A 23,585-nucleotide genomic window follows, 5' to 3' on the forward strand; every position below is an offset into this window, starting at 1 on the left:
AACCCTAAAACCTAAAAATTTCCTCTATGCTTTTTTTCTAAAAGTTTTATAGTTAACAGATCTTACATTTAAGCCTTCATTAACTTTGAGTCTATTTTTGTATAAAATGTGATAGTCTGTATATATATATACACTCTTCCTCCATGGAATTAATTGCTTTTGCAACTCTGTCAAACAACAGTTGACAGATCTTTCTATTTCTGGGTCTACTTCTGGGTTCTATTTCTGGGTTCTCCATTCTCTTCCATTGATCTATATGCCTTTCCCTCCACTACTACCACAGTGTCTTCATTACTGTAGCTATATAGTAATCCTTAATGTAAGATAGAGTGACTTCTTCCTATTCTATTCTTCTTTGTCAAGGTATTTTTAGCTATTCTAAGGTCTGTACACTTCCATATAGATTTTAGGATAAGCTTGACAAAGTACCAAAAAAACCTGTCTAGGATTTGATGGGAATTGGATTAAACCTATAGATCAATTTGAGGAGAATTAATATCTTTATTGGATTGAGTATTCTAATGCAGGAATAAGGTAGGTCTAAGATGCATTTTTAATTATACAAGTAATAAACAACTATTTTTCATTCTGAAAATTCACATGATCAGGGCAAATTAGACCTCTTATCCTACCACCATTCCAGTGTTCTCCAAAATAACCATTCTTACCAAACTTTCTCTATGCATTTACTTCATATGATTTTGGATTCCATAAATGACCTCATGCTATATGAATTTTTGTCAGCTTCCTTTTGTCATTTGGCAATGCATCTTTGAGACCTTTCTATATCAGTACATATAGATCTACTTCATTCATTTTAACTGCTGTGTGGTGTTCCACAGTATGGACATGTCATGGTTTATTTTGCAATTTCCTTTTTGATTGGTATTTATTACATTGGTAGAAACTCTGTAGACTGTGAGCTTAAGCTAAAGTTAACAGCTACTTTATAACAAAGCACATTTCTATCATCAGATTAAAATGACCATTTTCAATATATAAGAAAAAACATTGTAGTCTCCTTATGGGCTTCTTCTCCTTGAAGGCAGAGGATATATCTATCTTATTTTTACTTATCGGTAGTGCATCATAGCCACTCAATAAATATTTGTTGACATCGGAGAATCTTGGTTTATGTTTCTATAAAGCCCTGAAACTGAAGCAGATACTGATAAGAGCTTCTGTTCACATTTACCAAAATTATAAAATGATGCATGTTATGTTGTTGGTTTAGAGGGATCAGAGAAAATCTAAAACCTTTGGAGTTGATGGAGATAATAGATACAAATTATAAATCATTTACAAATTAATTCATAAAAGTGAAACATTAATTATTATTATCAACCTGAATCATCTCTCTTGCCGTGTGACCTTGATATCCACAAAGGGTTAACATGTATTTTATCAAAATCATATTGGAACATATCTGAAAGATAACTGAATTGAAATTCTATCTCCTTTTTAAAAAACATTTTATTTATTTATTTGACAGAAATCACAAGTAGGCAGAGAGGCAGGCAGAGAGAGAGGAGAAAGCAGGCTCCCTGCGGAGCAGAGAGCCCGATGAGGGGCTTGACCCCAGGACCCTAAGATCATGACCTGAGCCGAAGGCAGAAGTTTTTAACCCACTGAGCCACCCAGGTGCCCTGAAATTCTATCTCTGATAATGTGTGTTGGTGTGTGTCTGTGTGTGTGCCTATGAGAATTGGCTACTGAATCCAGTCAAGAGGCAGAGCAATTGCATTAAGTGGTTTGGTAAATGGCAAATTAAGAGATGAAGTTAACACTATGAAATAACCAACAGTTGCCAGTATCTTCTGTGACAGAGGTGAAATAAAACAGAAATGATTTTGGAAGCCTGTAGATGTAGAGTAGAGATGTTTACTGTAGACAGTAGAGATGTTTACTGGTGCAGCTGAAGGAAAGATCCTGACTAAAACGACACTAAGAAAAAGGGCAGAAATCTCCACATATGAATACATTGTTTATCTTAATGATAAAGATTTGCTCACAAGGTTGAATTATGTAGCATTTTTTCCCCAGGGTGTAACAGTCTCAATCAAAAACTGCAAGACAACATTGTAAATGTTTTCTCTGCCTATGACAGAATCATGGGGCAGTAAATGAAACATGAGACACAGATGAAAAGACTTGATTGTGGAAGTTCAAGTTACTTGAAAATCTCAGTTCACTTACCTGTGATGAAAATTGCAGTATTGGAGATAAAGGACAATAATAGCAGATGTATTTTTTCACTAAAATAGTTATTGAAGGAAACATTTGGTGAGACACAGAAAGAGACCAGTGGATCAGATACCCTTTCAATTCTTGATATGGATTAGAGATGTGACCTCATAGCAAAAAGATGCAATTATCAAAATTCCCACCCAGTTGTGTCCTTAAATATTGCATCTTGCTGCCTATTTGTGACATTCTAGGACTCTCATCTCATTGATAGCTGGCATGGCTGACAAGAAAGAATTTTTTTTACATTTGATCTAAGCCAAAAGGCTGAGAAGCGATGAGAATGAATTTTTTTTTAAGAGATTTTCTTTATTTATTTGACAGAGAGGAGGAAGGGAGAGAGAGCACAAGCAGGGGGAGCAGCAGGAGGAGGGAGAGGGAGAAATAGGCTCCCTGCTGAGCAGAGAGGCTGATGTGGGGCTTGATCCCAAGACCCTGGGATCATGACCTGAGCCGAAGGTAGACACTTAACCATCTGAGCCACCCAGACGCCCCAAGCATAGAATTTTGAAATCCAAAAATAGTATAACACCATGATAGAGTATTTGCATGGCATCCACTCTTATAGGTAGTGTTAGTTGCCTTTAATTCTTTAGTTTTGTTTTTTCAAAATCAATTACAGTTCAGTAGAACAGTAAATTTCCCATTAGCCAATGCCTTGAGCATGACTTTCATTTGGGGCCTATTTCTTTGTTTGGTTTGGTTTGGTAGTGATTGAAAATGTTTAAAAATTAAAACGCAAACAGAAAATGAATTTATATAAAATTTTAGGGTAGCATGGAGATCTTAAAGATTTATTTTCCTATCCATGGCTGTTTTGAGATATTATTTAGACCTGGACAAGATCTGTTAGGCTGAGGCGGCACAAATCCCCAATCATGAGTGGCACACGGATGTACAGTCATTTGAGCGTGATGTGTTTCTGAATACTCTCTGCCGATTGTTGCATTGTCTTCTCTGGTAAGCTGTTTGATGCTCAAAAACAGCAACTATGAAAGAACATTGATGAATTTAATTACATCTGTGATTTCTATATGCCTGTGTCATGATTTCAGTATCACATCTCCTCTAGGAAATCTTAGCTCCATAGAACACGGATGTCTGCAGGCTCCATGTTACCTTTATTGATAGTATAAGCTCCTTGAGGGACGGGACTGATATTTTGATGTCTCTCACGATAACTAAAATGCATGCAGTGAGGCCAAATCATATTCAGGGAGCAAAGGAATGACTCGATGCCAAACTTAGTGTGAAGAAGAGATTGCAAGAAGTCCTGTATTAATTACTGTTATTGCTTGCAGCTGTTTTCTCCTTGGTGCTACTAAGCATGCCGTTGAAAAGAAAACAAATGCTGTATCCTAGGGGGTGAAGTTTCATCTTGTCCTCTGGGCCCTCATAAACAAATCCCATACTTTGGAATTTAGATCTACATCAGTCAATCCACTGCGCTTTTGGGAATGCGTGGGAAGCATGTGGTAGACTGGCTCTGAACCAAGACGTTGCGGTGAAATAGATCAAATTCTGCTGTTTTCAGCTGTGTGATCCGAGCAGACCTTCTGTCTCTCTAGGACTCAGTTTCCTCAAGTGCAAAACAAAGATCATAATAACCTATACATCTCTAGGCACTTGTAAAAATCACACTGGTTAATATAAGGGAAAGTGCTATACACTGTATGGAGCAAAAACTAATAAATGATATTACCTGGTAGGATAGTGAGATACTGTCATGAGTAAAGAAGAACTGACCTTGGGGCCTCCCCTCAATGCTTTGTCATCTAGTTTGAGTAAGCAAGATGTGCACATAAGTAATTAAATGCCAAAAACCTAATAAGGGAAACTATTGCATAGCATAGGGGATGGGTGCTAAGTAATATCAAAGAGGAGAAAAATCAAAGAAAGTAGAAGTCAGACAAGGAATCACAGAGAAGACAGAAGGTGAAGTGGACCACAAAGAATGAGCAAAATTTCAACAAACTGAGGGAGAAATCTGGGTGAAGGGAAAGGCACTGGGGAAAAGAGAACCATGTGAGCAAGAGCACAGAACAGTATTGGGCATGGCATGCACAGGGGGCAGGGGAATGCCCATCCTGGAAGCCATGAACGATTTATTCAGCTATAAGGTGATTCTGAATAGAAAAAAAAAAAAAAGGAAAACAAGAAGAATTTTTTATTACTTTTACTATGAAATTGACAGTTATGAAAGCATCTTGGGATACAACTATGGAAGAAAAATTATGTGTAAGGTAAATTAACATGTTTTTCAGATATTGATACTACTAATGCTATCATCAGGCATCAGGAATAGTAGAAGAAGATGAGAATGATGCCATCTCAGCTGAGGACCCAGTCAACCCTTCAGAGAGTTTTAAAGCTGGGATGACCCCTCAGAGTTGCCCCCAGTTGGAAGATGGGACTGGGTCTTTAGACCATGCACCCATCAGTCACTGGATAGGGGTGCCTATGGGAATGGGGCATGCTGGGTAAGGTGGCTCCCCAAACTGAGGCTGTCTCTCAAAGAAGCTGACAGTGAGGGCCATCCCAGCATCTGGGCAAATAAAGCCTCCACTCCAAGAAATAACCAGACAGGGTTGCCAGGGAAAAGAGAGAAAACAATAGCTGGGCAACTAAAATGAGAAAAACAAATGATTTCTCTACCAAAGTTTCTTGAAAACACCCAGTGTGGTTTCAGCACATAGACAGTAAAATCTTCTAAAAGCCCTTTCCCCATTTCTTTCCTTCTTTGTGTCTCATAGAACATCAGGTGCTTCCAAGCCCCTCCCCTGAGTCCCATACCAATATAAACCCAGCCCTGCTGCTGTGTTTTACTTTTCCTCTTTGCAAATGTCAGCAAACATCATCTCTGCTGGTCTGTACTCCTCTCTGATTTCCATCCCACCATTATCCTGAGTTTTCACAGCAAAGCTCCAAGAGCATGTGTGACAGACAACTTTACGCTGAAGGTTGGTTGTTCCCTCTCTTACACTGTTATGTTCCTTAACACTCTGCCTATTATTATAAAGGCCTGTTTGTGTTTGTTTTCTCCATAGTCTCTTTGTAGTGTCTCTCTCAATAATTGCTAAATGAATGTATCACGCATCTTTTAGCCCACCAGTTACTCCAACCGTCTTGATGGCAGCCAGTTTTGCACAGGTGTAACCTGACAGCAACCCAGTTCTGCTGTATTATGTGGCACTTGTCATCAGCTCCTGGGCTTCTCTAACACTATGGCCTGGGACACCCGGGACACCTGTCTCAATATGTGGACGACGTGGGATAGAGAATTTATGCTCTAAAAGGCAGCCCTGAACCAATGAAGGATGGAAACCAAGAAATAAATGCTCCCTTTCTCCAGTAGACAATTCTAAGGCCCACTCTATATGGCTCACAAGAAGGATCTTGTGGGACTGGATTCCAGTTGTCTACAGCAATGAACCAACCACTTGAGAACACACCTTGGAATGGCATTGTCTCTTTTTCTCATCTTCCTGTTCTGTTTGGGGGATTACTTCCCCAAAGCAATTATCTGCACATAAATTTTTGTCTTAGTCCCTGCTTTCTGTGAGGAAACTCAGAGGCAGAAACAAAGGCGATGAATGAATGAGTATAGAAGAGAACTCCATGGTGGGACAGTTTTCCTAGGTAATTAAGGAAACTAAGAATGAATCCTCTGATTCTTTCAGAGATGCAGAAAGAGCTTCATTGCTCTGTTGTCCCATTAAACACTTTAAACACTTTACAAATGATGCAAATGCAGATAGCTAATCCAGAATTCCTTGTGTGTGTATGTATGTGTGTGTGTGTGTGTGCCTGTTTGTTTTAGTAAGCTGGAATGCATTCGGCCTCAGAATAATTTCTTGGTATCATGACTGTTCTGTGGAATTCTGCTGAGGGAATATGTGTGTCTGTGTTTATGTAGGCAAGAAGAAATGAGTTAATGTGTCTTACAGAGCTTTTGCAAACACTGAGTTAGAAGCAGAAATTAAATCACTGTCCATCTCTTTATAGTCCTTTAGATTAAAAAATAATGGTAAATCAGAACACCTGGGACAATATAAATTAACTCTTGGAAAATCTCAATAAACTACCACCTGTTTTTGAGCATTTACGTGGGAAACAAACTTTTTTCAATAAAAAATGTTTATTAAAAATTTTGCAGCCTCCTTTCAGAGTGCTCTTTTCAAATCAACCATTTAGAGAAGCTTAATTTTCTTATGCTTTTGAAATTGATGATGGGGTGAGCATAAACACGCCATTTTTAGCCAGAACTGGGCATTGGATGCAATGATATCTGACATGATTTCCTGATGTACTCACCTTCCTCTCCTCTCACTCCATATGAACTATTTCATCTCCCACATTTACCAACACTGCTACCTGGGTATGCATTTCAGTGCATTGAGTCAAAAAGATCAAAACTACTTCTAAACTGCACCATAAACTGAGTTATTAGGACAATATCCTATTGAAGGGGCTATTCAGCTTGAGAGAGAAAAATGGAACTACGGGTTCCATTTTTGAATGCTGATATGGAAGGGAGATGCTCTACCTGTCTTCTGGTAAATCCACAAGTATTTGACAACTGCTATGTGCGAATCACTGTGTTAAATCCAGAGCAATTACAAACGCCTACAGTAATCCTTCCCCCATGGTGAATTCCTCTTATACAAAATTTAAGAATACTGAGACTTAATGAGTCTCCCCTGTTGTGTTTCCACTGAGACTGCATGGGGCTGACTTATGCTGTTGCTCTGCTTTCCCTGGAAAATGGAGAAAGTTATCTCCCTCTCTCCCTCCCTCTTTCTCTCTCTTTTTGTTTCCTTTTCCCTCTCTTTGTCTCGTTTTGCTTTTAAGGGTCAAGTCCTAGGGGGTGGGATGCTGGCAAACATAAGGGTTTCAGCACAGATTGGTGTCTCATGTGACCTCTCCTACTGAGAATCTCTTGGCTTCCTGTATTCTGAAAGATTAGGGCTAAAAGAAGCCTTAGATCAACACAGAGCTGGAGCAGCCACATCTGTCAGGGTAGGGAGGGGAGGTGGAGAGCAGGCTCTGGGTGGAGGCAATTGTGGGGACAAGTGGCAGAGGAGACTTGCTCACAGGAGGGCTCATCACAGGCAGCTTATACCAGCAAGGAAACAGAAACCAGAACCATTCCTATCTCCCCGTTCCTAATGGACCTGTTTCCAGAATGTATCACAGTATCCCAAAGCTACTGCTGCTGATGCAAACGCAATCTCAATTTACATCAGAGGAAATGTGGAGTAGCTGTACATTTTCTTGCATTTTATCAATAATGTAAGTCAATGGGAAACATTACATAACTCACACTTGACATGCCTTATGGGAATTTTGGAATGAGATCATAACTGATTTTTCAGGTTTTATTCTGACAGATGAAAAGATACTTTTCAATTTCATAAAATGTTTGGTAGAAGAAGTCAATGGCATTGAATAACTGACATTATCAGACACTAGGCTTTAGCTCTTGGATAGGAAATGAGTCAATTTCAAAGGGTCAATCGCATCTTCCAATGAAGCTGAACAATCAAGAGGTTTGCAAACTTGTAACAAACTTGTAACAAAGCAGATTCTAAAGGCAAGAGTGTTTTTGTGTGTGTGTGTAAACTTTAAAATTCAAGGATGTCACAGTAAAAACTGATCTCTCTTCATAAATAAAATTTAATCATGAATTTATACAACAGTTCTCCTCTCTTGGGTTGTGGGGACCTCTTTCACTAGCCATTGGGTGGGATTATGATAAAAGACTGAGCTGTACTTTGTCACTAGCCACATGTGTCTGTTCAAACTTAAATTAGTTAAAACGTAATAAATTACAGTTCAAGTGTTCAATAGCCAAACAGAGTCAATGGCAACCATATTGGACAGCAGAGATCCAGAATATTTCCATCATCTAAGAAAGTTCTCTTGAGCCACTTACTCTTAGAACGACCTTCAAGGAATTTGTTATGAACTACTTGGCAAAACTCAAGTTAGAGCCAACAATACAAGTGCCAGGTGGCTGGTGATTGTAATTGGTACTTAAGAGTTCACTGTGAGTGAAGAGGTCAGGGGAAGCTTTGTTGGAAAAGGTGGGATTTGAGTTGAGTCCCAAAGGACTATTAGAGTGTAAGCAAGCAGCAAGTGGCAAAGGGATTCTGGATAATGGACAAAACATAAATGCCAAATAATTTTTTTAATTTATTTTCAGCGTAACAGTATTCATTGTTTTTGCACCACACCCAGTGCTCCATGCAATCCGTGCCCTCTCTAATACCCACCACCTGGTGCCCCCAACCTCCCATCCCCGCCCCTTCAAAACCCTCAGATTGTTTTTCAGAGTCCATAGTCTCTCATGGTTCACCTCCCCTTCCAATTTCCCTCAACTCCCTTCTCCTCTCCATCTCCCCATGTCCTCCATGTTATTTTTTATGCTCCACAAATAAGTGAAACCATATGATAATTGACTCTCTCTGCTTGACTTATTTCACTCAGCATAATCCCTTCCAGTCCTGTCCATGTTGCTACAAAAGTTGGGTATTCATCCTTTCTGATGGAGGCATAATACTACATAGTGTATATGGACCACATCTTCCTTATCCATTCGTCCGTTGAAGGGCATCTTGGTTCTTTCCACAGTTTGGCGACCGTGGCCATTGCTGCTATAAACATTGGGGTACAGATGGCCCTTCTTTTCACTACATCTGTATCTTTGGGGTAAATACCCAGTAGTGCAATGCAGGGTCATAGAGAAGGTCTATTTTTAATTTCTTGAGGAATCTCCACACTGTTCTCCAAAGTGGCTGCACCAACTTGCATTCCCACCAACAGTGTAAGAGGGTTCCCCTTTTCCCACATCCTCTCCAACACATGTTGTATCCTGTCTGGCTAATTTTGGCCATTCTAACTGGTGTAAGGTGGTATCTCAATGTGGTTTTAATTTGAATCTCCCTGATGGCTAGTGATGATGAACATTTTTTCATGTCTCTGATAGCCATTTGTATGTCTTCATTGGAGAAGTGTCTGTTCATATCTTCTGCCCATTTTTTTATATGATTGTCTGTTTTGTGTGTGTTGAGTTTGAGGAGTTCTTTATAGATCCTGGATATCAACCTTTTGTCTATACTGTCATTTGCAAATATCTTCTCCCATTCCATGGATTGCCTCTTTGTTTTGTTGACTGTTTCCTTTGCTGTGCAGAAGCTTTTGATCTTGATGAAGTCCCAAAAGTTCATTTTCACTTTTGTTTCCTTTGCCTTTGGAGAGATATCTTGAAAGAAGTTGCTATGGCCGATGTCGAAGAGGTTACTGCCTGTGTTCTCCTCTAGGATTCTGATGGATTCCTGTCTCACATTGAGGTCTTTTATCCATTTCGAGTTTATCTTTGTGTACAGTGTAAGAGAATGGTCGAGTTTCATTCTTCTACATATAGCTGTCCAGTTTTCCCAGCACCATTTATTGAAGAGACTGTTTTTTTTCCACTGTATATTTTTCCTGTTTTGTCGAAGATTATTTGACCATAGAGTTGAGGGTCCATTTCTGGGCTCTCTACTCTGTTCCACTGGTCTATGTGTCTGTTTTTATGCCAGTACCATGCTGTCTTGGTGATCAGAGCTTTGTAGAAAAAGCTTGAAATCAGGTAATGTGATGCCCCCAGTTTTATTTTTGTCTTTCAACATTTCCTTAGCGATTCGGGGTCTCTTCTAATTCCATACAAATTTTAGGATTATTGCCCCAGCTCTTTGAAAAATACCCGTGGAATTTTGATCAGAATGGCATTAAAAGTATAGATTGCTCTAGGCAGTATAGACATTTTAACAATGTTTATTCTTCTGATCCAAGAGCATGGAATGGTCTTCCATCTTTTTGTGTCTTCTTCAATTTCTTTCATGAGTGTTCTGTGGTTCCTCAAGTACAGATCCTTTACCTCTTTGGTTAGGTTTATTCCCAGGTATCTTATGGTTCTTGGTGCTATAGGAAATGGAATCGATTCTCTAATTTCCTTTTCTGTAATTTCATTGTTAGTGTATAAGAAAGCCACTGATTTCTGTACATTGACTTTGTATCCTGCCACGTTACTGAATTGCCGTATGAGTTCTAGTAGTTTGGAGGTGGAGTCTTTTGGGTTTTCCATATAAAGAATTATGTCATCTGCGAAGAGAGAGAGTTTGACTTCTTCATTGCCAATTTGGATACCTTTTATTTCTCTTTGTTGTCTGATTGCTGTTGCTAGGACTTCTAATACTATGTTGAACAAGAGTGGTGAGAGTGGGCATCCTTGTCGTGTTCCTGATCTCAACGGGAAGGCTGCAAGCTTTTCCCATTGAGGATGATATTTGCTGTGGATCTTTCATAGATAGATTTTATGAAGTTCAGGAATGTTCCCTCTATCTCTATACTTTGAAGTGTTTTAATCAGGAACGGATGCTGGATTTGTCAAATGCTTTTTCTGCATCAATTGAGAGGACCATGTGGTTCTTCTCTTATTAATTTGTTCTATCACATTGACTGATTTGCAAATGTTGAACCATCCTTGTAGCGCAGGGATGAATCCCACCTGGTAATGGTGGATAATCTTTTTAATGTACTGTTGGATCCTGTTTGCTAGGATCTTTTTGAGAATCTTAGCATCCATATTCATCAGTGATATTGGTCTGAAATTCTCCTTTTTGGTAGGGTCTTTGCCTGGTTTGGGGATCAGGGTAAAGCTGGCTTCATAGAAAGAGTCTGGAAGTTATCCTTCTCCTTCAATTTTTTGAAACAGCTTCAGGAGAATAGGTGTTATTTCTTCTTTGAAAGTTTGGTAGAATTCCCCAGGGAACCCGTTAGGTCCTGGGCTCTTGTTTTTTGGGAGGTTTTTGATCACTGCTTCAATCTCATTACTAGATATTGGTCTATTCAGATTGTCAATTTCTTCCTGGTTCAATTTTGGGAGTTTATAGTTTTCCAGGAATGCATCCATTTCATCTAGGTTGCTTAGCTTACTGGCATATAACTGTTGATAATGACTTCTGATGATTGTTTCTACTTCCTTGGTATTACTTGTGATCTCTCCCTTTTCATTCATAATTTTATTAATTTGGGCTTTCTCTCTTTTCTTTTGGATTAGTGTGGCCAATGGTTTATCGATCTTATTGATTCTTTCAAAAAACCAGCTTCTAGTGTCATTGATACGTTCTACTGTATCTTTGGTTTCTACCTCATTGATCTCTGCTCTAATCTTGATTATTTCCCTTCTTATGTGTGGAGTTGGTTTGATTTGTTGTTGGTTCTCCAGCTCTTTAAGATGTAGAGACAGCTGGTGTATTCTGGATTTTTCAATTTTTTTGAGGGAGGCTTGGATGGCTATGTATTTCCCTCTTAGGACCACCTTTGCGGTATCCCATAGGTTTTGGACCGAAATTATCTCTGTTCACAGATAAAATGAACTTATATGTAGAAAACACTAAAGATTCCACACAAAAATTATTAAAAAATCATAAATTCGGCAAAGTATCAGGATAAGAAGTCTCATTGGTTTCCATGAATTGTTTCAGTTCTTCTTTGATCTAATCCTCGTTGATCCAAGCATTCTTAAGCAAGGTGGTCTTTAGCTTCCAGGTGCTTGAGTTCCATCCAAACTTTTCCTTGTGATTGAGCTCCAGTTTCAAAGCATTGTGATCTGAGAATATGCATGGAATAATGTCAGTCTTTTGGTATCGGTTCAGTCCTGATTTGTGACCCAGTATGTGGTCTTTTCCGGAGAAGGTTCCATGGGTACTTGAGAAGAATGAGTATTCTGTTGTTTTAGGGTGGAATGTTCTGTATATATCTATGAGGTCCATATGCCAATGTGTCATTCAATGCTCTTGTTTCTTTATTGATTTTCTGCTTGGATGATCTCTCTATTACTGAGAGAGTTCTGTTAAGATCTCCTACTATTAATGTATTCATATCAATATGACTCTTTATCTTGATTAATAGTTTTCTTATGTAATTGGTTGCTCCCATATTGGGGGCATAGATATTTACAATTGTTAGATCGTCTTGGTGGATAGTCCCTTTAAGAATTATGTAGTGTCCTTCTGTATCTCTGACTACAGTCTTTAGTTTAAAATCTAATTTATCTGATATGAGAATTGCTACCCCAGCCTTCTTTTGAGGTCCATTGGCATGAAAGATGCTTCTCCATCCCTTCACTTTCAGTCTGGGTGTATCTTTAGGTCCAAAATGGGTCTCTTGTAGACAACATATGGATGGGTCCTGTCGTTTTATCCAATCTGCAACCCCGTGTCGTTTTATGGGTGCATTTAGGCCATTCACATTGAGAGTGATTATTGATAGATATGTTTTTATTGACATTGTGTTACCTTTGAGGTCTTTCTTTCTGTAGATTGTCTTTATATTTCTGTTCAATGATATTTTTAGGATTTTTTTCTCTTTTATAGAACCCCCCTTTAATATTTCCTGCAGTGTCGGCTTGGTGGTTGCATAGTCTTTTAAGCCTTGCCGGTCTTGGAAACTCTATCTCTCCATCCATTTTGAATGTCAGTCTTGCCGGATAAAGTATTCTTGGCTGCATGTTCTTCTCATTTAGTGCCCTGAATATGTCTTGCCAGCCTTTTCTGGTTTGCCAGGTCTCTGTGGACAGGTCTGATGTTATTCTGATGGGCTTTCCTCTGTATGTAAGGAGCTTCTTTGTCCTGGCTGCTTTCAAGAGGGTCTGCCTACAATTATAATTCTTCATTCTTACTATTAGGTGTCTTGAAGACTTTTGAGAATCTATAATCTTGGGGGCAAACCATTCTGCCTCTAGTACATGAACGCTGGTTCCATTCGTGAGATTGGGAAAATTTTCATGGACAACTTGTTCCACTATATCTTCTAGACTTCTTTCTTTCTCCTCCCCTTCAGGGATTCCAATAATTCTGACGTTGGAATATTTCATGGCATCATTTATTTCCCTGATTCTGTTTTCATGGCTTCTAAGCTGTTTGTTCCAGGCTTCCTCCTGATCCTTTCTCTCTATCTTCTGTCCTCCAGATCACTAATTCTATCTTCTGTCTCAGTTACCCTAGCTTTTAGAGAATTTAGATTAGATTGGAACTCATTGAAAGCATTGTGAACATCATCCCTGGTGGCTTTCAGTTCTGCCTAATCAATTCCATTTGGTCATCCATGGCTTTCTCCAACCTAGCTATTGCCTGGATAACAGCCTGAATTCCCTTTCCGACATATTGTCTATGTTGATAGCCATTAGCTCTGTTTCAGAAGGCCCATCCTCTGTATTTTTCTTCTGTTGGGCATTCCTCCTCCTAGTCATTTTGGTGAGAGATGACTGAACGGATGTAGCTGGATGTATCTACTGTTGTGCAGTCAAGGTGCACCCTGGAGCGCTTCTGAGCAATCAGGATTCCCCAACCCAATGAGAGAAAAAAGAAAAGAAAAAGAAAAAAAAGAGAGAGAGAGAAAAAGAGAGAGACAGGGAAAAAAAGGGAAGATAAAAGAGAAGGCTCAGCCCAAATGGGCCCCAACGTAAGATTTACGAAGTGTACAAACAAAAAGACTGATAAAAGTATATGACAAGAGAAAAAAAATACATATATATATAAAAGCAAATAAAGGAAGAACCTCGTCAAAAAGAACCCCAAGTATAAGATTTATATACTATCAGGACAAACACAAATACACAGAAACACTGGCAGAAGAAAAAGATGGGAGAGTGGTTATAAATTCTCAGTGTGGGCGAGGAAGGTTATTTTGATTCTTCCTGGATGTATCTTGGTATCTTTGTTAAAGGACTCAACTTTCCTAACATAAAGGGGGATTAAAAATTGGTTTACCTATAGGGGTAGCATTGATTGGGAAAAGGGGATTACCTTGAGGTTCAACTCTATATGAATATTAGAAAATAAAAATAAAAAAAGAATAAACTAGACTAAACTAAACTAAAATTTAAAAAAAAATTAAAAAATAGAAAAGCTAAAGAAAAACACAGGTGTATGTATCAAAAAGTTCAGGTTAGAAGGTTATTATGGAATTTGATGTACTGGACATCTCACTGTGATGGTCAGTAGGTTAAAAAATTATCTATATAAAAAAAAAAAAATCAACCAGAATAGTGGGAATGAGTTAAAAATAAAAGTTGTATCTATGAAGTAGTGGTGGTTGTTCTCTTGTCGTGTTTTTTTTTTTTTTCTTTCCTGGTTGGTTTTCTGGGGGAGGGCCCTGCCATGTTGGTTTTCAGTCAATGATGTTCCCTGAGTTAAGTCTTCCTGCCCCCCTCAAGGGGGTGGGCTCTGAGGAAACCGGTTTTTCAGGCTTTTGTTCTCTGAAGGTTTTTATGTTTGTTTGTTCGGGGTTTTTTGGTTTTTTGTTTTTTTTTTTTCTCTCGCCTTGACAGCTTTTGATGGTTTTTGGAGGTTTAGAGGAAAGCAAACTACACCCTGACCTCCCTCTCAGAGAGAAGCTTCAGTCTGCTCCCCTGTGGGTGCTGCAGAGCTGCTGGCAGAGCAGGTTCCAAGTAGCAGTTCCTGGGGATGCAGGATCTCCTGCTTGTACCCAAAACCATGGCAGCGGCGGCTGTCTTGGCAGCTCCAGACCACCAGAGAGGTTCCAAGCAGTGATCGCACACTGAGATTTTCCCACTGGCCCGGGCTGGGAGTGCCTGGTCTTTCCGGGTTGGAGAGCACCGGGCTTGCGCGCACCTCTCTCAGGGGAGGATGAGGGGCACGCGTGTCTCAGGCTCTGATAGCACGGCATGGCGTTCTGCCGTCTGGCGAGTCTCCCAGCCCCTCACAGGAGCCAGACCCCACATGTTCTCGGGCGTGCTGGCGGCTCAGGGACCAAGACCTGGTTTCTCTGCTGCACTCTCTCTGGCTCAGTGCCAGGGGAGGCTGTCCTGGGTCCGGGAACTTCAGCCCCTGTCCCTAACTGCCCTGATTCCCACAATTTCCCCCACAATCCTTTGCTCTTTTTGAGTGCTTTCAACCAGACTCCAAGTTAATGCTGGTCCCCAGACGCAGGGCACTCTCGTATTGGGGTGTTACTTTCTAATCAGTCGCCTCCCGTGGCTCCCTCCCCCCTTTTTTTAATCTTCCGATACCAGTCCGATGTTCCCCCTCCACTTTACCTGCCCACTGGCGTCTTCTGCCCCTGTAGAGATCCAGACATGTATAATTCTGATCTCAGGCTGATTTCATGGGTGATCGGAGTTCTTTGGTAGGTAATCAACTCACTTTAGGGTACAAGTTGAAACAGTGCCTCCTCCTACTTCCCCGCCATCTTGTCTCCCCATGCCCCTAGGCCTTAATCCAAATCCTTGGTTTGGGTTTCAGGCATCCGTACCCAGAGCCCTCCACTCGAATCGTGCCACACGGGGGATGAGTGAGCCACAAAACAGAACTGGTCCTACCCCCCAGAAAGAAACCTTGCCTTTTTGAGCTATGTAACCCCCCCCCCCAATAAATGCCAAATAATTTAAGGTATATTTAGGGTAGTGAGGTGAAAATTCATGTTTAGAAAAATAATTTGAAATAATATTGCATATGATCTTAGAGGCCAAGAGGAGTGACATGGTAAAGCATAGTTTTAGAAAGATGTTGAAAATTCCATTTTTTTTCCCACTTCGCTGAAACAATTTGTATTTTTTTGTATGTATAATATTTACATATAAAGTGATAGAAATATTCTTTTTCATTATTTATTGGGGTATAATTGACATGTAACATATAGTTTTAGGTGCACAACATAATGATTTGGTATTTGTATACATTGAAAAACGATCAGCACAGTAACAGTAACATGCTTCACCATGCACAGCTAAAAACATTTTTTCTTGTGATGAAGACTTTTAAGATTCACTCTTAGCAACTTTCAAATATGAAATACAGTATCATCAACCAGAGTCATCATGATGTACATTACTTCCTTGTGACTTATTCATCTCATAACTGGAAGTTTGTACTTTTTGACCTTCTTCACTTATTTTTGCCCACCCCCACCACCCTAACCTCCCCACCCCATCCCACCCCCACTTCCCCAAGAACCAATAATCTGTTTTCTGTATCTATGAGCTTTTTTTGTTTGGTTTGGTTGGTTTGTTGCTTAGATTCACATACAAGTGATGTCACATAGTATTCGTCTTTCTCTGCCTCACTTATTTCATTTAGCATTAGTCCTTCAATGTCCATCCATGTTGCAACAAGTGGCGGAATTCCATTCTTTTTTATGGCTGAATAACATTCCAGTGTGTATATATACCATACCTTCTTTATCCATTCATCTATCAATGGACACTTAGGTTGTTTCCATGACAATTCTTTAAAACTTTCTTAGGTTTTATTTTCTATGGAGGATATATATGCAGGACCACTGATAGCCCAAACAGTACTTTAAATGTGAACTAGAAAAGGCTTCTTGAACTTAAGAATCTTAAAGTTAGTATATTTAAATATGTTTATACAAGTAATACAAATATAAAGTAATACAAATATATAGTAAAAATTATACGAATCAAAGCAGTAAGCAAAAAATGATAGAAAATTAAAATTTTAATCACAATAATTAGGAACTCAGAATAATGTCATTTACTATAAAATAATTATATGTCTTACTTTTATAGGAAACAAAACTATGACTGCTTCAATGCTCACTTGTGCTATTTCTTTACAGAAATTGTTACTAGATATAGCAGTCTTGTGGCATTGTTCTTAAAAAATATACAAAGGGCACAATGAGATATCACCTCACACCAGTCAGAATGGCTAAAATTAACAAGTCAGGAAATGACAGATGCTGGCGAGGATGCGGAGAAAGGGGAACCCTCCTACACTGTTGGTGGGAATGCAAGCTGGTGCAACCACTCTGGAAAACAGCATGGAGGTTCCTCAAAATGTTGAAAATAGAACTACCCTATGACCCAGCAATTGCACTGCTGGGTATTTACCCTAAAGATACAAACGTAGTGATCCGAAGGGGCACGTGCACCCGAATGTTTATAGCAGCAATGTCTACAATAGCCAAACTATGGAAAGAACCTAGATGTCCATCAACAGATGAATGGATAAAGAAGATGTGGTATATATACACAATGGAATACTATGCAGCCATCAAAAGAAATGAAATCTTGCCATTTGCGACGACGTGGATGCAACTAGAGGGTATCATGCTTAGCGAAATAAGTCAATCGGAGAAAGACAACTATCATGTGATCTCTCTGATATGAGGGAGAGGAGATGCAACATGGGGGGTTAAGGGGGTAGGAGAAGAGTAAATGAAACAAGATGGGATTGGGAGGGAGACAAACCATAAGTGACTCTTAATCTCACAAAACAAACTGAGGGTTGATGGGGGGAGGGGAGTTGGGGGGGGATTATGGACATTGGGGAGGGTATGTGCTATGGTGAGTGCTGTGAAGTGTGTAAACCTGGCGATTCACAGACCTGTACCCCTGGGGATAAAAATATATGTTTATAAAAATTAAAATTTAAAAATAAAATTAAAAAAAAAAAAAAAAAAGGATTTGAGGTTCGGCAATTGGCATATACCAAGCTCCACAACAGCCCACCAATTCTGAACTCACATGCCAAGGTTTTATTTAAACTAACCAAACACTTTTCCTAGTGAAATTTTGTGGCTTTTGCTCTCATAAGTTCTACCCTAGTTTGTTATGAATAAATCCTCAGTGTTTCAAACTGTTGTCTCAGAGTTATTCTTTGATGATGATGATGATTAATCCAAAGACCTCTTTCTACAGACCTAATCCCTCTGTGTTTGATCAGATTTTTGCTGTCCTGTCAGGCAGAAACCACAGCAGAGCACTTGTTCTGTGTTATTTTTCCTTGATTAGTTTCATCATAATTCTTTAAATTAAATGTCATAAGAATATTAAAAGGCCATGAAAATTTTTATGGTCATAAATCTATTTTTTCAAAATGATATTGTTATGTACAAAATTCTGAAAAAGAAATTGATTCTGAAATTTAGTTTTAAATCATGAACCAATCAATAATGGGGTTTGAGGTAAAAATAGTCTTCATTTTTTCTAGTATTTTCTATTTTGGAGAAGTTGGCAACAATTTAATGATATTCACCATTGTTTCTGGCATCAATGATGAAGACTTTGTAAATACTATCATTTCTAACTTTTCAAAAATTCTAAATTATTTTGATGCTTTCAAGGACATTATGTATATCGAATTTTGGGTTATGCATCATTTTACCTAAAACACCGAGCAAAGATATTACTTGGAAAATAAATCTCAAAAAAGAAAAACTTTTGGCTTGTATTCTAAAATTTACATTTTTATTAATATCACCACCAGTTTCTATAAGGACGCACACTTCATCTCATTTGGTTTTAATGGCCTAATGGAAATAACTTGAATTTCTCATTGTGGATTCTTCAGTGGTTTCAAATTTGTGTTTGTTAAATGTGTTTTCAAAATATTTCAATATTTTATCAAAGCCAAAAAGTAGTAATTACATAACCCTTGGATAAAGTTAAAAAAAAAAAAAAAAAACAACCCTAAGTAGTAGTAAAACAGTTTCCGCTTCATTTTTCGTTACAGATCAAAAAGTGTCGAATGCTTAGTAGTTTTTCAAGGATCTTTTGTAGCAAATCACTATGTTTTCCATGTTTTTAAATTAAGAATTTAGAATCCCAGACTTCTAAAGCTTTTTGGGCTAAGATTTCTTCTTTTTATCTGGTCTTTTAAATGTATTCGTTTACCTACATTTTTTTACATATATCTATGTACATTTACATAGATATACCCTTCTCCAGAATCCAGAATATATTTCATCCCCTAAATAATGTGCACTATTATTTTTTTAAGATGTTATTTATTTATTTGTTTTAGAGAGAGAGCATGAGCGGGAGGAGAGTTGGAGCGAGAGGGAGAGCGAATCTCAACAGACTCTGTACTGAGTGTGGAGACTGACGTGGAGCTTGGTCTCATAATCCTGAGATTATGACCTGAGTGGAAACCAAGGGTCAGCCACTTACCTGATTGAGCCACCCAGGCACCCCATGTGCACTATTATTTATTGTTAATATTTGTATTCTGTATAAAAGCTCTGCCACAATGCTTTAAAATTTTGGTTTTGGTTTCTGCTAAATGAAAACTCCTATTATTGTGCACATTAAATTTCTTGGATAATTTTCTGGATAGTGGTCATCACCTTGCCAAAATCTGAATCATGTTTTACGAGTTCAAAACAACACATCGATCTTTTTATCATTAGTATATAATGTCTCCATCACGTAATTGATAATTATATCTGTAAAAGAGATTTCAATTTAAAACCACTACTATTGTTGATGAATATTTCACTTTTTTCATGTTTACAAAAATGTTATAAATGCTGCCAATAACTGCAAAATCAGCCTCCATCTTCAGTTGGTTTTTCCATCCCCCAAGAGTCTCAAATATAAAAAGAATTACATAATCATCAGAGATAATAAACTGAAGAGAATGCAATGGGTTTTTTTTTCACCATTTTGAAAAATTCATGTGTAATAAATTTCTGAAAACACTTTATTTGTACTATCTTTTGGAAAACTAAAATTTCTTACTTAGCCAGGATAGGCTATCTACCTAGATGAGCAGACAGTGTGCTTGGTGCAATATACTCTCCATAACTTTCTATTCTTGTTTTTTCTTAACATTCTATAGTAATGGTGATATACATGGAGATATACAGTAAATTTACCCATGCGTCATCCGAACCATAACTGTGGCCACATTCTGCTCACATTAAGAGCTCTGAAGCACTTTTCATTCTCTTCTACCTTTTCCTTTGTTTTCACCAAAATTTTATTCAAGTGTTATAATAGTTTTTTTTTTACAATAGCTGGTTTTTGATTGCCATCGTTAAAAAGAACTTTCTTGAATATCTAATAATTGTTTAGCATTTTATCAATTAAAACAATATCAAATATATTTCAAATATTTTTATGTAATAGGTATTGTTAAGAGTTAACTCTTATACCATTGAATTTTTCATACAACAAATAATCAATAGCTATTATTTATTTTATAGCTCATTACAGGCTAATATCTAATACTGCAGATTGCATAGTGATTTGTATGATGAAAATATTTCGTATTTAAATCAAGAACTCAGTAATACTATCTGGTACAGTAACTACATGGCAAACAAAATGAACTAAAATATAGAATGCCAAATTAAGTTATGTACTAATATTAATAGGGAATTTTAAAAATTAGATATTTACTGATCACAATATATCATCTGTAAAAACAGTATCTTATTTAGCATCAAAGCATATTTTAGATTTGGTCAGATCAGTAAGATCTTTAAAATATTAAACTTGTCTCTCTTTCATAAGTTAATGGGGCATGACATTATATGTATATATACTTATATGATATAAATAGTCATAGGTTAACACATTTTCTTCCTATTGATAAAAAAATTGTCATAATACATTTTTGTAGAGCAACACTCTACCACTGACAACCAAAAGTTGTCAGTATAAATGTGGAAATATTCCATCATTGAAGTCAATAGATATAACAAAACTGACATTGTTACAGTACAAAAAGGATATTTGTGATGTGCACGGTGTTCTGATGGAATGTTCTTGAGCAGTGCACAACCTGAACAGTTGATGGAATGCCTGGTGGCTCAGTCGGTTAAGCATCTGGCTTCAACTCCGGTCATGATCTCAGGATCCTGGGATCAAGTCTCACACTGGGCTCTCTGTTCAGTGGGTAGCCTGTTTCTCCTTCTCCCTCTGCCTGTCACTACCCTGCTTGTGCCTTGTGCTCATGCTCTCTCTCTCTCTCTGTCAGACAAATAAATAAAATATTTAAAATAAGAAAATTTAAAAAAACAAACAAACTTGAACAGTTGATCATAACAGCCCTAGGAACTGAATCTGTCCCCTAAGTAAAACGGAAATGACTGGCAACCATTTAATACTATGTATTCTTGACTCTTGGACCACAATGATGAGCAACTGACAGAAGTTAGACTAATCACGGTCCCTAACTGCGACTACTAAGAGGGGATTCATTCTTTTGGGGTAGGTAGACCAGATTCATTAAAAATCAGAAGTCAGTAGCCACATCTCATAGGATGAACAGAAAAAGCAAACAGAAAAACCTGGTCTGCAGAGAGGGTGGGGGAAAAGCAAAGAGAATTCTGATGTCATTTAAGAGCCTGGTTCCTGGCATACTAAAGCCTGGCTGCATCTCTGACTCTAAGTTCCAGAAACCAACTCTCTTTCCCTTGGTAGAGGAATACCTGGAAAGTCAGAAACACACACACACACACACACACACGTTTGTTTGTTTGTTTCTAAAATAGAGAAACCGCCGTTACTTCTTTATCTACTCAGACATAGTCACATGATGGCAGAATTTTTTCTTATTTTTTTTTCCAAAACACTGACTACTGACTCTTAACTATGAAATTATAAGATGACGAGACACCTAAGGCCCTGACAAAAAAAATGAAATAGCCTGTGATCCAACCAAGGGAGCTCTTCCTAAGTGCTATCCCTTATTGTGCAGAACTAAGCATTGGCTGAAGCAGGCTGAGGATGCCAGGTGCCCCATGGGAGAAGAGACTGAGATTGTGGTTTCTTGCCTTTTGAAGTCTAACATAACTAGGACCTTTCTGATGGCTTGTGATGGTCTGCCATGAGGTCCATTGGCAGGAAAAGATGCCAAAGACCACCAAATAGAAGTCACCAAGATGGAAGGAAGGTCTGTACTATTGCCCAGGGAACAGTTCCAATGCCTTGAGTTCATAAGATGTAACATTCTGGCATAGCATAGAGTGAGGCCGGTTGCCTCCCTAGGCCTATATATCCCAGTATGTAGCTTTGCCTGCGAGCCATGGTTGAGCATCTGAGCATAACTTAAAAATAAGTATCTATCATGTTAATAAAAAATTATTAATTTTTGCAACAGTCTGGAAAGTTTAAAATAATGTATTCAGTGATGATAGTAATACAATATGAAAACATAATATAACTAAGTCTTCTTGTAACCAGCTTTCCCCTCTGGAAAAGCAAGACGAACTGGAATCTCTCCCCTCAAAAACCAGAGGTGATTTCCCACCTCGAAAGCATCTCCAAACAGTTAGTATGGAGATTGGTAGATTAACTCAGAGCAACATGCTAGTATATAGAAGGAGGTTTAAAATCTACTCCTCAATTTATTCAATGATTTTACAATAAATCAACTGCCTCCTCCTTGCTGTAAAATATTTCTGTTAAACAACAGGTCGATTGGCTAAGCATCACTATTTTGTTGTTCTCTGTAAAATGTTATAGTGAGTAAAATTATATTTTTATGGTTGCATTGCTTAAAGAACACTCATCCAATAGTTTTGATTTACTAACCTAATTTATTTCCCCATGAACTGCCACTCTCAGCTGCATTTGTCTTCCTCTTCAGTCATCCCAATCATTTCTAAATACCATGGTCATAGCTCTCTGTAATACCATTATTTTTCTTTAATCTTGAAATAACACAGACTTCACAAATGAGTTTTGTTACATACAAATTTCAATAGAAATCCAATATATGTGCAAAGTTGGTTGTATGTAACTTTAGGCTTCTCAGAACCTTATGTTTTTTTCTAGAGTTGACTAGCAGATTTCTTTAATCTCAATTTCTTCACATAAAAATCATATTCTAACAGCTTGCATATTTTTAATATCAAATGTTAGATCACTCTTTTCCCATTTGCTTGTTGAAGATGAAGTTGTTTGGAAGAACACTGTGAAGATGTTGATTATTAATGTCAGTAGTTGATATAAGAATATTTACCACAGGGGAGTCTGGGTGGCTCAGTGTGTTAAATCCTCTGCCTTCAGCTTGGGTCATGATTTTAGGGTCCTGGGATCAAGCCCCGCATCCATCGGGCTCTCTGCTTAGCAGGGAGCCTGCTTCCTCCTCTCTCTCTCTGCCTGCCTCTCTGCCTACTTGTGATCTCTGTCTTTCAAATAAATAAATAAAATCTTTAAAAAAAAAAAAGAATATTTACCACATCATTTTATTTCTGTTAAAAGATACACTAATGCTTACCAGATTGATATTAAAAAACAGTGACAGCACTAGCCACATATTAGATAATGTCTTGGCAAGTTCTGTTAAAAAGAGGAAATTGAAAAACTCCCAACTATACTGCTTCCTGGGTCAAGAGACAGTTGATATTTTTCTAGAACCCAAACGCCACCTATTGGTGGGAAGTTTCTCTACAAAGTGTGTTTTTAAAAGAAAAAAAAAAAAAATTCACACGGTAAGTGAAAATTGAGTGAGCTATAAAATATAGGGATCATGCCATGTCTGAATTACAGATCTGGCAAGTTATCTTATGGTTGATTC

General features: G+C 38.1%; 1 long non-coding RNA gene across 1 annotated transcript; it reads left to right on the forward strand.

Moving 5' to 3' along the window:
• Window positions 1-4,642: 4,642 nt before the first annotated feature.
• Window positions 4,643-6,395, forward strand: LOC125107866 (uncharacterized). The gene is made up of 2 exons (XR_007129677.1): window positions 4,643-5,110; window positions 5,292-6,395. It is a non-coding gene; the product is annotated as an uncharacterized LOC125107866 (long non-coding RNA).
• The last annotated feature ends 17,190 nt before the right edge of the window (window positions 6,396-23,585 follow it).

Source organism: Lutra lutra, chromosome 8 (assembly GCF_902655055.1).
Source record: "Lutra lutra chromosome 8, mLutLut1.2, whole genome shotgun sequence".
NCBI classification, from domain to species: domain Eukaryota; kingdom Metazoa; phylum Chordata; class Mammalia; order Carnivora; family Mustelidae; genus Lutra; species Lutra lutra.